Consider the following 15,564-nt stretch of genomic DNA (forward strand, 5'->3'; position numbering starts at 1 on the left):
TGGAAATGTCATCACCAATATGTTATTAAATATGAATTAAACTGTGCAGTTTTCCAGTGGGTCAGCATAAATGTCTTCTCTTGCATACACGGTATTTCCTTTCTCCCTCCAGTATCTTCCTTCTCCTACCATCAGCGCTATGTTGTAATGAATTCCATATATCAGTGAGAGCCACGGTATTTTGAGAACCAGTCTAGGGCTTAATGTTTCAGAAAGTTCAGAAATAGTGCAACATTTGAGTAAGAATTATGAGTGAAATGGGTTCTCAGAGAAGTATCAATCATGTTTAACTTGCAAGTTAATATTTCCATAGTCTGACATGTTTCAAGTGTACGATAAGCTTGTATAGGGAGAAAATGAGGCTGGGGATTTTCCCCAAAATTGGTTATCACTCATTGAATTTGTTTAATGGTTTAATATTTGCTTAGAGTTTTACGGTGCATTCATTGTGTTCTGTTAAAAATATTCATTAATAAATGATGCTTAAGGATAGTAGGTTTTAACACAGTCAGTTTTCTGGGCAGTGATAAAATAGTCTTAGGTAATAGAACTCATCATTTTCAACTCACTGAAGGCTAATGGTTTTAGTGAATGAGTTATAAGTTTCACTGACCAATTTGCTTCATTTAAGGAAGAATCTAAGTAATAGCACAAAGCCCTGTGGAGCAAAACTTCAAAGAAATACAGAATGGGTAAAAAGGATTACATGAAAAGACAATGAACTAATACTCAAGCACAAAAAGTGGAATTCAACGAACACTAAAACTCTTAGGTGTGAAAACAATTAGCTCCAAACAGAATGAAGCAGAAATGGACTCCTTTTTTCTTAGGCCATTTTAAAAACACGCGTGTGATATTAACTACCCTTGCAAATTCCACCAACTCAAGTAAACAGGAACCAGCAACTGACAACATTTATACATTTCTGGAGTACCATTTAGGGAACATAAATGGAGCCTAATATGACATTTTAATATCCGGTAAATTATTATTATATGCAGGAATCTTCCCTTTGATGCTTGCCATAGTCTAGTCATTTATATACACAATAATAATTTACTCTTAGTGACTATGGCTTTTCCTCATCCTCATCTTCATTCCATAGACTGATTTCATGTCAATGAATACCATGAGGCTGTAAGGTCACCATCCTAGAGTTCCAGGAGAACTTCAGAGCTGAAACAGAAAGTCGCTAGCATGTTGTGACAAGGTCAACTTCCAGCTGGTTGTGGTACAGTGGGAGGAATCTTGGACTTTGCGGTCAGACATTTAGATTTCAAATCCAGGTTCTTCTGATTTCTAAGTGTGCAATCTTGAACAAATCACACCACTGTCCTACCCTGTTTCCTCACTGTGAAGTAATGATGGTAACTCCTATCCTGTCGAATTAAATATGACATTATATGCAAAATATTTGTGCTTGTCTAGCACTTGACATATAGCAAATACTCATAATTGTGGCCTAAATCTAAATGTTGCAGAGATTCCAGAACCTTTCACTTAATTTCTGCTCTCAATCAAACCTAAGAATTCATGTAGACACAAACATAGAGAGCACCACTCTTCCACTGCATACACAGCTTTAGTAAATGTTCTATTCGTTACACATTGGGGGTCCGCAAAGACCTGGCATGTATTTGATGTGCAGGCCACTTATTGCTAGGAGAAGTAATTTCATAAATGTTACTGATTTGAATAACAATAATAACAAACACAATGTGCAAGGCACTGTTCTAAATGTATTACCTGCATTAATTTATTTAACCCACACAGTAGGTTTACAAAAGAAAAGAATTAATTTATTTTCTGTGTCTAAAGGCACAAGCAACAAAAGGAATAGAATCCCTTATGTCATAAAAATGCTTCTACAATAATGAGAAGCCTGATTTTGTGCAGCTGTTCTTTTTGCATCCCCTTCAGCTCCAGTTCGATTTAAGAATACGGGAATCACGCCAAATCCAGGATGCAGAGTTCCATAGAAATGGTCCAGGTGGCCAGCTGTTTAAAAAAGGTGCATACAGCTAGAACTATAAGCTTCTCAGCTAAGGAAGAGGAAACGTCAACCTAATTTAATCACAATATCATTAATCAAAACAACTTTTCCATAAATCATTGGAAATTATAAACGAAAAAAGAAAATTTCCTTCCTTTCACTTTTTACTCTTTCTTGATTTTATATATACTGCTAATACAGGACTTATTTTTTACATTGATGACTGGAATAGTATTTTCTTGAATTCTGCCAGATGGTTGAAAATATTAAGAAGATCTCAGTCTAAGATATCAGAGAAAGAGACAGAACAAAGACAGGTTCATGTTGAGAGCATTTAGTGGCATTCAGCGATATTTTCACCCTCTAAGTAACTGTGATTCTTATTATTCTTTCTTCCCCACTAAACTTTCAGCTCTTATATGTTTCCTGAGATTCAAAATTTTTTAAGTATAAAGTTTTAAAAAATATTATTAAATAATATTCCAGTAAGCAGCAGCATTTTCCGTATTTGTACATTTTGAAACATAATGAAACAAGAACTTCATAACAGAAATAAAACATTAACCAAAACATACAATGATTTTATAGATCAACAAATTTGGAAAGGCTTATATATTAAATATTCCAATATGATAACAAGACAATGCTTCTTTCTCATAATACTCCTTGTTTCTTCATAACAAAATTTTCAGTGCATGGTTATTCTACTTCCGAAAGTGCGAGGTTCATTTTTTGTTTTCTTTTTAATTGTGATAACTTAATACAAATTTAATAACTCTGTAACTATATTGCCACTGCCTACATTTCCACATAAATTGGATTCTCTTTCATTACATAATTAATTTTTAGAAGGGAAATTGTGTTTCCACATCTCGAAGTTTATCCATTATTGCTAAGAATATTTTGCATCCATCAAGTTTTAAATCATTTTAGTTAAATATTATTTTAGTTTAGAATGAAGCAATTCTTAGTTGTTTAAGTTATTCTGCATTATATATTAATACAGTTACAATTTACTTGAAATACATAAGAGTTTAAAGGTTATGTTAAGTAAGATAAAACTGAGTCATATTCTACCTTGCTACATTTGTACATGCAATTATCTTTAAAGCCCTGAATTATAGAAAATGATTAAGATTACCCTGATTTAAAAATGGATAATACTGAAACATAAAGGAAAAATGTTTAGGCAGAGGAAGATGGAGTGGGATAGTGGCACTAACTACTGGGCTCTGCAAAGGTCCAATGACAAGAGAGCTTGGGGAAAGAAAACATGATCCCAAATAGCGGGACTGAAAGTATTTCTGGATTACCAAAGAAAAGAGTTCAAATTTCAGAGAAATAAATGAAAGATTAGGGGAGAGGTAAACAAAAGCAGATTTTTAGACACTCTGTAACCATTCAAGGACATAGAACTTCATCCCAAATCAGTGGTTCTCAAGCTTAAGTGAGCATCAAAATCAACTGAAAGGCCTGTTAAGGCAGTGTGGGTACCCACCTCCAGAGTTCCTGATACAGTAGGCTTTGGGTGGGGGCAGACTATCTGCAGGTTTAATTGATTCCCAGGAAATGTTGATGCTATTGATTCAAAGACACACACTTTGAGAACCTGTTCTAAGAGAAACCTCTGAAGAACTTTCAAGAGGGGAGAGACTTGCTCTTTGGAAAACTCACTTTTGCTATGGAGTAGAAAATAGATTCAGGAAGAGGAAATGTGGAGGATGCCAAGAAGCAGTTGCTATAGTAAAGACAAGACAGCAGAGAAGGAAAAAAGCAGAGTCCAGAACTCTTGACAGGTGGATGTCACAGATTGTTCTCAAGGTTCTGGCTTGAACACCTGAGTGAATGGTTGACACTATCTGCAATAACACTGGCAAAGGGACCACTTCCAGGGAGAGGACAGTGTGGGACATGTAAAGGTTGAGTGCTGGTGGTATTCTGGTAAGCGTTTCATACCTGTTCTCTGTGGGGAGAGGAAAGCCCTGGTTTGTAGACCTTGCTAATTTACATGGGGTAAACACTCCCTCTGTGGCCAATGTGATGTGGCAGAAGAGGGAAGAGATGTGCAGTAACACACTATTATGTAGCACTCCCACCACAAAGATGCAAAGCCAAATTCTGGATAGGAGTGCTGCCTAGGAGTTGTGGGTAGACTTAAGAGCATAGTAAGTCACAGTTACAATGGTAATTTTCAGTAAATAAGCAAACCACAGGCAAGGGTCTATTTATGACACCAGATCACAGTCTAAGTGAGCCCATGAGTAACCAAGGCGGTAGGAGCATCAGTCTCAAAAGATGTGCAAGGAGAGGTGTGGACAGGGGCAGTCCTCAAAGAAAAGGAGTCACAATGGATATAGAGGAGATCAGTCATCAGATAGGAGGCTCTTAGCAACCCGTTATGGTTCAAGGCCAGGGTTCTTGTCTTCCTAGAAAAGCAGTAGCTAGATTTATGCAGTGACTTAGTATTAAGGAATAGACATATTAGCTCACCTAAAAAAGAGCTATGGTATGAGGCAGGAGCTGAAGTAAGATAAGAAGGGCATTCAATGAATATGGGTTTTAAGAAAAGTCAAAAACCTAGTTGCCCAGACTGTTGTCCAAGGGATATCACCAGCAAGGACAAAAATGCCCAGATGGATAACACTGGTATGAATCCAAGCATTGGATCAGGGGTTATGCTTTCCAGGTAAGGCTAAAAGAGGTTTTTAGAGGCTGGGAATCAAGCAGAATGTAATAATTTTACAGCTCATTTAAACTAGTCCATCTTGATTATCCTGGAGAACATCTCGTCCTCATGTATTATCACTGTTCATGGGCAAACAGTTATTACTCCTAGGACAGAGAAGAAATGTGCTTTATTTAAATGCAGTTTTTGTATGTGTTGCTTATGCTCACTGGTTAGTAGATTTCATGTATAACTAAAATATAATAAACCATAGGCAACATCAAGTACTAAATACAAAGAGAGAGTTTGAGTGCCCTAATGTTTTTGAAACTATTTGAGTAGTCAAAAACATCAGTCTACCTTGTAGATGCCATAGTAAAAAATGAAATCAATTGCAAATTTATCTGAATTGATAGGAAGGAGGAAGCAGGACAATGTTGTTTTCTATATATTGCACTCTTTTAGACTATTTTGCATTAAAATCCTGTATACTCAACTAAAAAGCAGAAAAATATCTTGGTCTAGTTCATGTACTGAAAAAAATCATTTTAGTTTCCTATTACTTGGATATTTATTGCACTTACATCAATACACATTAATTTAATTTGTTTTAAAGCAATAGGAAATTTCAAAAACCAACTTTATATATTTCCATTAAGAAAAAACTAATAGAAGGAACTGTCTATCCAAAATAACATAACAGACTCAAGGATTTCAGAATGCAGCAATAAGTGGAAAAAAAATGTTTTGTTTTCCCTACCACTTATTTTCTTTCTTTTTTAATTTTTAATTTCCGGGGTACATGTGTAGGATGTGCACATTTGTTACATAAGTAAACGTGTGCCATGGTGCTTTCCTGCACCTATCAACCAATCACTTAAGTATTAAGCCCAACATGCATTAGCTATTTTTCCTGATGCTCTCCCTCCCTCCACTGCCCCCTTCCCTGGAGAGGCCCCAGTATGTGTTGTTCCCCTCCCTGTGTCCACGTGTTCTCATTGTTCAGCTCCCACTTTTGAGTGAGAACATGTGGTGTTTCATCTTCTGTTCCTGCGTTACTTACTAGCGCTTATTTTCTAGCACCCTTTGTTGTTTTTACCTAATTTTGGAGACCGTTTCCTTTAAAAAGAAAAAAAATCAGTTATTCCGTTTGGTTTCTATAGTAACAAAAACTAATTTCTGGGTTTCTTCATGATCTATGATCATGTTGAAACCAAAGAGCACTCATGGGTCTTGCAAAATTCATAAAGTCCTGAACAAATAGGACTGCCATCTTCTGGCATTTGTCTGAAATGACTGATAATTGTACCAATTCTACATTGTAATCATAAGATTTTTATCCTCATTTTTTCACCTGCTATTTTTTAACAAAGCATGACATAGTACATGATCAGACAGTTCTTGGGTGACATCATCAACTTGCAAATAAGTTATTTGTCCCAAAGGGAACATGCAGAAGTGAGGATATCTTAATATAAATGTTTATTCCGGAAAGTTGGAAGAGAAATACACTGGGTAATGAAAGGATCAAAATCTTTCTGCTTCTTTCAAGGGGTTATTTAATCGTTTTAGAATCAAAATAATTGAAAACATGGGTTGTGCAGTTCAAGGGAGATTTCACCAGTGATTACTATTACAGTGTTTTTCTCTTGTAGGAAAGAACAGAAATAGGACTAATGGAAGAGGGCATATAGGATCTGGAGACTTCCTCCTACCCTTTACAGCTGACAGCAGTGAGTTATGAGGTGTTACAGAGTAAAACAGAGTTACCGTAAGAGCTGTCCAAATAACTTATGTCCTTGAATCACAACACCATCTTCAGAAGATAATTCATGTCACAAGTGAATGTTCAGTAATATGGATTTTCTCCAAAACACCGTATTTAACAGGCAACATCATTGAGAGGTGAATTTAATGGCAGAGTGAATTATTTAATAGAATTGAACTATACTCTAACACTGAGCAAGAGCTGATTAAAATGTATGCATAGTTGATAAAGAAACTTAAATACTGGATGTGAATAGCAAATAATAATCACAATAAAATTTTAAGATCCAGCCAAATCAAAGATTAAAGAGAGTTAACATTAATATAATTAGAATTTGGATATATTTCAACACTATCTTATTATTACAGACATAATATCACATTAAATTTTAAATGTATAGTGCAGATGTTTACCAGAATGGTTTACTGTAGCAATATCTATTCTTTACAAACTTAGGCACACAAATAATTACTTGAATACATGAAAGGTTTTATGAAAACCTTAATTTATAAATTAAAGACTACATGTAGCCTGCCCCCAAAAGTGAGCTAGAATCTGCTTAACAATTGATTAACTTAAATAACTATGTAACATTATAATATGCAAAGATAGTAGTAATACATCATTATTGATTCTATTTCAACAATATTACTACTATTTGTCTCAAATCTGAAAAAGACCAAAATGGATCTTTAAAGTCTTCTTCCTGGATTATTGCCTCCACAAGAGGAGAGCTGGAATATTATAATCAGCCATTGATCTTGGCTCTATGATCAGTATGACATTCTGTCCTAGTATAAATCCCCAACTCTGATCCATTGTTAAGTGTATCTGGTTTGTTTACCCTCCATGTCTAAAGATATTTCTCTGCAATTGGTTATGTTACTGTATTTCTCTGTACTCTGTTGATTTCAAGTTTCTCTTTCTCTGAAATTTGAGAATTGGTCAGAGTGCCCTTGCTCTCTTTCCAGCTCAAGTAATTTTCCACCTCACAGATTTTCTCAATAAAAGAGTTAATTGTACCAGCCATAAATTTTATAGACAAGCAATTATTAAAGTAAAAAATAAGCACCTAGTAAAATTCTATATATCATATTGAATACTCTGTGTGTTCAATTTATTGCTAAATTATCCTTTGCATTCACCATCTTCTTTCAGTTCTCACTCCAATACCCTAGTTCAGGTTCTCCCAGCTTTCATCTGTATTGTTTCAGGCAATAATCTCTGGATTAAGTCAACTCTGATTAAGTCAACAATTGTACTTAACTTGCAGCACAGAACCTTGTCTTAGTGTCCCTTTCAAAGCACGCATTCTGGCACCAACTTACCTTCTAAGTCTTATTTCCTCAATTCCACTTGGGAAGTCTATGCTCCGGCCAAAACGGATTCATCACCATTCCCAAGGCTTGAAAATTATATATCTCCCATATCTCCACTTATTAAATTCTAACTATCCTTCAAGGCCCTACTTAAATACAACCAGCTTTTCATGCCTCTTCTGATCACTCAGCATCAGGGAACACTCAATCCCTGCCCTCTCATTATTTATATATTTCTTGATATTTCTAATGCATTTCTCAAAATATTACAACTCTCTGTTTAATTCAAGTCAGCTACCTAATTTATTTTATTTACTCTTTCATTCACAAATTCTATAAACACTTGAGCAGCTACTAAATCTCAGTCCACATATCAGGCACTGGTGGTAGAGCTATGCACATACTAGAACAGATTTGTGCCCACATGGAACTCACATTGCAGAGGAAAACAGACCATAGACAAGGTAATAGATAAATAAACAAAAAGCCTAGATACTGAGACAAGTTTTATAAAGGAAATAAACTTGGTTATATAAATGCGAATGTTTCTTTTACCTTGGGCAGAAGAGATGATTCATCTGAGACTTGAAAAATGAGGATTTAAAGTGGAGGATGGCTCTGGATTAGATGCTGTCAGAAAGTAAAAGTAATTGTATGATTGGATATGTTAATTAACTGGACCCAGAGTGGGAGGTGGAGCAAGATGGTGGAATAAAAACTCCACCCCCATCCTTCCCTCTACAAGGACGCCAAGTTAACAATTATCTACACAGAAAAAAACACGTTTATAAGAACCAAAAATCAGGTGAACACTTATAGTACCCGGTTTTAACTTCATATCACTGAAAAAATGCACTGAAGAGATAGAAAAAAACAGTCTTGAGTCACCAACACCACCTCTCCCCCACCCTCATCAGTGGTGGCATGATGCAGAGAGCCTCTCCGGGTGCTGTGGGAGGGAGAACACAAGAATTATGAATCATTGAACTCCGTGCTGTTCTGTCAGAGCAGAAAGGAAAATCAGACCAAACTCAGCTGATGCGAGCACACGGAGGGTGCATTTAAATCAGTCCTAGCCAGGGTGAATTGCCGATCCCCGTGGTCCGAACTCGAGTGCTCACAAATGTCACCACTCAGGGCAAAAAGGCTTTTGGTCTCTAAGTAAACTTGAAAAGTAGTCTAGATTATATGGATTGGAACTCTGAACTAAGCCCAGAGACAGTGAACTGGGAAGGCAAGAAATGTACTGAGACACCAGCTGGGAAGGCTAAGGGAGTGCTGGCATGAACCCTCCCCTAGCCCCAGGCTGCACAGTTAATTACTCCAAAAGAGACCTCTTCCCTCCACTTGAGGAGAGGAGAGAAAAGAGTGAGGAGGACTTTGTTTTGGATACCAGCTTAGCCACACCAGGATAGGGCAAGAGTCAGAGTCATAAGGCCCCTTTGCAGGCCATAGGTCCCAGATGACATTTTAGACACACCCCGGGCCAGAAGGGAACCCATTGCCTTAAAGGAAAGGACCCAGTCCTTCCAGCATTTATCACCTGCTAACTGAAGAGCCCTTGGTCCCCGAACGCCATCAGCGATACCCAGGTACTGCATCAAGGACATAGGTGAGCCTCTGAGACTTGCTGGCTTTAGGTGACACTCAGCACATTGCCAACTATGGCAGCTACAGGGCAAAGCTCCTTCTGCTCGAGAAAAGCAGAGGGAAGGTAAAGGAGATTAGTCTTGCACCTTAGGTACCAGCAATGCCACTGGGGTATAGAGCACCAAGTGGGCTCTTGGGGTCCCTGATTCCAGAACATGACATTGGATGGCATTTCTGGACTACCCTGGGCCAGAGAGAGGAGCTGCCTTGAAGGATGAGTCCCAGGCCAGGCAGCATTCACAACAAGCCGACTTAAAAGACCTTGGTCCTTAAGTGAACACTTGTGGTGGTTTGGCAGTACTCTCGAGGCCAGGACTGGTAGCAGCCGTGGGGTAAGTCTCCTCTGCATTTGAAAGGGGAGGGAAGAGTGGGAAGGACTTCATCTTGTGGTTTCAGTACCATCTCAGCCACAAGATAATAGAATACCAGGTACACTTCTAAGGTTTTTAACTCTAGTACCAGACTCCCGAGTGGCACTTCTGAACCCACCCAGGGCCTAGGGAATCATGCCACCCAGAAGGGAAGAAGACACATCTGGATGGTTTTGCCACCTGCTGATTGTAGAGCCCAGGGCTTTGAGTAAACATAGGCATTAACCAGGGAGTGGTTACAGCAAGCGTTGGGTGAGACGCAGCAGTGTCCTGGCTTCAGTCTATCCCAGTGCAGTCATGGTGGTGGGGGTCACATGGATATATGTGTCACTCAACCTCCACCTTTAGAGGCTCAGAACAGAGACAGATATTTTGTATGTTTGGGAGAAAATAAGAGATGAGAACAAAAGTCTGCCTGGTAATTCAGAGAATTCCCCTGTATCTTGCCCAAGACCATCAAGGTGGTACCTCTAGGAGTCTGCAAGAACCAAAGCATTATTGTGTTTGCAGTACCACCTAAACCAGAAAAAACTTAGATCATAATGCCCAAGTGCTTTCAAATATTTGGAAGACCTTCCCAAAAAGGACAGCTACAAATAAGCCCAGACAGGGAATACTACAATAAATACCTAACTCTTCAAAGCCCAGACACTAAAGAACATCTACTAGCATCAACACCATCAAGGAAAACATGACCTCAACAAATGAACTAAATAAGGCACCAGGGATCAATCTTGGAGAAACAGAATTATGTGCCCTTTCAGACAGAGAATTCAAAATAGCTGTGTTGAGGAAATGCAAAGAAATTCAAGATAACACAGAGAAGGAATTCAGAATGCTATTGAATAATACATTTAAGAAAAAGAGTTTGAAATAATTAAAAAGAATTGAGCAGAAATTCTGGAGCTGAAAAATACAATAGGCACACTGAAGAATGCATCAGAGTGCTTTAATAGCAGAATGGATTAATAATAAGAGAGAATTGATGAGCTTGAAGACAAGCTATTTCAATATACACAGAAGAGAAAAAAAAACAATGAAGCACACCCACAGGATCTACCAAATAGCATCCAAATAGGGCAAATCTAAGAGTTATTGGCCTTAAAGAGGAGGTAGAGAAAGAGATGGGGTAGAGAGTTTATTCAAAGGGATAATAACTGAGAACTTCCCAAACCTAGAGAAAGATATTAATCTGCAAGTACTAGAAGGTTGTAGAACACCAAGCAGATTTAACCCAAAGTGATTACCTCAAGGCATTTAATAATCAAATTCCCAAAGGATAAGTATAAATAAAGGATTATAAAAGCAGCAAGAGAAAAGAAACAAATAACATACAATGAAGCTCTAATACGTCTGACAGTAGACTTTTTAGTAGAAACCTTACAGGCCAGAGAGTGGCATGACGTATTTAAAAGTTGAAGGAAAATAACTTTTACCCTAAAATATAGTATGTCTGGCAAAAATGTCCTTCAAACGTGAAAGAGAAATAAAGACTTGCCCAGACAAGCAAAAAACTGAGGGATTTCATCAATACCAGACCTGTCCAACTAGAAATACTAAAGGAAATACTTCAATCAGAAAGAAAATGACATCAATGAGTAATAAAGAATCACCTAAAAGTACAAAACTTACTGGTAATTGTAAGTACACAGAAAAACAGAATATTATAACACTACAACTGTGGTACATAAACTACCCTTTTCCTAAGTAGAAAGACTAAATGATGAACCAATCAAAAATGACAACTACAACTTTTCAAGATGCAGTCAGTGCAATAATATATAAGCAAAAACAACAAAAAAGTTAAAAAAACAGAGAGATGAAGTTGAGGTGGGTTTTTATTAGTTTTCATTTGGTTTATTTGTGCAAATAGTGTTAAGTTGTTATCAAGTTAAAATAATGGATCACAAGATAGTATTTGCAAGCCGCATGGTAACCTCAAACCAATAAACATACAATGCATACACAAAAAACAAAAAGCAAGAAACTAAGTTATATCATCAGAGAAAATCATCTTTACTAGAGACAGACAGGAATAAAAGAAAGAACAGAAGGCCACAAAACAACCAGAAAACAAACAATAAAATGGCAGGAGTAAGTCCTTACTTATCAATAATAACATTAAATGTAAATGGAATAAACTCTCCAATCAAAAGACATAGAGTGGCTGAATGGATGAAAAAAACAAGACCCATTGATCTGTTGCCTACAAGAAACACACTTCACCTATAAAGACACAGATAGACTGAAAATAAAGGGATAGAAAAAGATATTTCATGCCAGTGGAAACCATAAAAGAGTAGGAGTCACTATACTTATGTCAGACAAAATAGATCTCAATACAAAAACTATAAAAAGAGGCAATGATGGTCACTATATAATGATAAAGAGGTCAATTCAGCAAGAGGATATAGCAATTTTCAATACATATGCACCCAACACTGGAGCATCAATAAAGGAAATATTATTAGAGCTAAAGAGAGTGATAGGCCCTGATATAATAATAGCTAGAGACTTCAACACCTGACTTTAAGCATTGGACAGATCATCCAGAAAGAAAATCAAAAAGAAAAAACATCAGACTTAATCTGCACTATAGACCAAATAAATCTAATGGATATTTACAGAATATTTATCCAAGAGCTGCAAAATACATGGTATTTTCCTCAGCACATGGATCATTCTCAAGGATAGACCATATGTTATGTCGCAAAACAAGTCTTAAAACATTGAAAAATTGAAATAATATCAGTTATCTTCTCTGACCACAATGGAATAAAACCAGAAATTAATAACGAGGAATTTTGGAAACTATACAAATACAAGAAAATTAAACAATATGCTTCCAATGACTAGTCAGTCAATGAAGAAATTAAAAAGGCAATTAAAAATTTTCTTGAAACAAATGACAATGGAAACAATTGAGAAATGTCTAAATACATACAAGCTACCAAGATTGAACTAGGAAGAAATCCAAAACCTGAACACACCAATAACAAGTAACAAGATCAAAGCCTCCCAGTAAAGAAAAGCCATCATGATGGCTTTACTGCTGAATTTTACCAAACATTTAAAGAAGAATTAATACCAATACTACTCAACCTATTCTGGAGGGAATACTTCCAAACTCATTCTATGAGTCCAGTATTACTCTGATACCAAAGCCAGAAAAAACCTATGGGTTACAGCAAAAGCAGTACTAAGAGGCAGTACTAGGCTGTAAGTGCCTACATCAAAAAAGACAAAAAACTTCAAATAGACAACCTAACAATGCATATTAAAGAACTAGAAAGCTAGAGCAAACCAAGCCCAAAATTAGTAGAAAAATGAAATAATAAAGATTAGAGCAGAAATAAATAAAATTAAAAGTACAAAAGATCAATGAAATAAAAGGTTGATTTTTTTGAAAAGTTAAACAAAATTGACACACCTTTAGTCAAACAACTAAGAAAAAAAGAGAGAATATCCAAATAAATAAAATCAGAAATGAAAAAAGAGACATTACAGCAGATACTTCAGAAATCAAAAGGATTATCAGTGGCTACTGTGAGCAACTATATGCCAATAAATTGGAAAATCTAGAAGAAATTGAGAAATGTCTAGATACATACAACCTACCAAGATTGAACCAGGAAGAAATCCAAAACCTGAACACACCAATAACAAGTATAAGATCAAAGCCTCCCAGTAAAGAAAAGCCATCATGATGGCTTTACTGCTGAATTTTACCAAACGTTTAAAGAAGAATTAATACCAATACTACTCAACCTATTCTGGAGGGAATACTTCCAAACTCATTCTACGAGGCCAGTATTATTCTGATACCAAAGCCAGAAAAAGACACATCAAATAAGAAAACTACAAGCCAATATCTCTGATGAATATTGATGCAGAAATCCTCAAAAAATACCAGCAAATCAAATTCAACAATACAATGAAAGATCATTCATCATGACCAAGTGGGATTTATTCCTGGGATGCAAGGATGGTTCAATATATGCAAATCAATCAATGTAATACATTATATCAACCAAATGAAGGGTAAAAACCATATGATCTTTCAATTGATGCTGAAAAAGCAGTTAATGAAATTCAACGTCCCTTCATGATAAAAATCCTCAAAAAATTGGGAATAAAAGGAACATAATAAAAACCATGTATGACAGACCCAGAGCTAGTGTCACACTGAATGGGGAAAAACTGAAAGCCTTCCCTCTAAAATCTGGAACATGACAGGGATGCCCACTTTCACCACTGTTATTCAACATAGTACTGGAAGTCCTAGGTAGAGCAGCCAGACAAGAGAAAGAAATAAAGGGACTTCAAAGGGAAGGAAAGAAGTAAAATTATCTTTGTTTACTTATGATAAGATCTTATATTTGGAAAAACCTAAAGATTATCTAAAAACTATTAGAACGGATAAACAAATTTAGGAAATTTGCAGCATACGAAATCAACATACAGAAATCAGTACCATTTTTATATGCCAACAGTAAGCAATCTGAAGAAGAAATCAAAGCAATCTCATTTACAGTAGTCACACATAAAACTGAATACTTAGGAATTAACTTAACCAAAAAAGAGAAAAACCTCTATAATGGAAATTTGAAAACATTGATGAAAGAAATTGAAATGGACAACAAAAAATAGAAAAATATTACATGTTTATGGATTGGAAAAATCAATATTGTTAAAATGTCCACACTCCCCAAAGCAATCTGCAGATTCAAAGCAATCCCTATCTAAATACCAATGACATTATTCACAGAAATAGAAAACAATCCTAAAATTTACATGTATCCACAAAAGACCCAGAATAGCCAAAGCTGTCTTGAGCAAAAAGCACAAAACTGGAGGAATCACATTACCTGACTTCAAATTATACTACAGAGCTATAGTAACCAAAACAGGATGATATTGGCATAAAAACAAACACATAGACCAAGAGAACAGAATAGAGTACCCACAAACAAATCTGCACACCTATGAACTCATTTTCTGCACACCTATGAATTCACACACCTGTGAACTCATTTTCAACAAAAGTGCCAAGAACATACATTGGGATAAAGACCATGTCTTCAATAAATGGTGCTGGGAAAACTGGATATTCAAATGCAGATGAATGAAACTAGACCCCTATCTGTCACTATATACAAAAGTCAAATAAAAATGGATTAAAGACTTAAATCTAAGGCCTCAGAATATAAAACTACTATCCAAAAACATTGGGGAAAATCTCTAGAACATTGGTCTGGGCAAAACATTTTTGAGTAATATCTCATAAGCACAGGCAACCAAAGCAAAAATGGACAAATGGGATCACATCAAGTTAAAAAAAACTTCAGCACAGCAAAGGAAACAATCAACAAAGTGAAGAGACAACCCACAGAATGGGAGAAAATATTTGCTTATTTCAAACTACCCATCTGGCAAGAGACTAATGACCAAAATATATAAGGAACTCAAACAACTCCAAAGGAAAAAAAGTCAAATAATCTGATCAAAAAATGCACAAATGATTTGGATAGACATTTCTCAAAAGAAGACATGCAGATGGCAAATAGGTATATGAATAGGTACTCAACATCATTGATTATCAGAGAAATGTAAATCAAAACTACAGTGAGATATCGTTTCATGCCAGTTAAAATGGCTTATATCCAAAAGACAGGCAATACAAAATGAACAGATGCTGGCAAGGATGTGAAGAGAAGGGACCCCTCACACACTGTTGACAAAAATGTAAATTAGTACAACCACTATGGAGAACAGTTTGGAGGTTCCTCAAAAAACTA

Source organism: Pongo abelii, chromosome 5, assembly GCF_028885655.2.
Source record: "Pongo abelii isolate AG06213 chromosome 5, NHGRI_mPonAbe1-v2.0_pri, whole genome shotgun sequence".
NCBI classification, from domain to species: Eukaryota; Metazoa; Chordata; class Mammalia; order Primates; family Hominidae; genus Pongo; species Pongo abelii.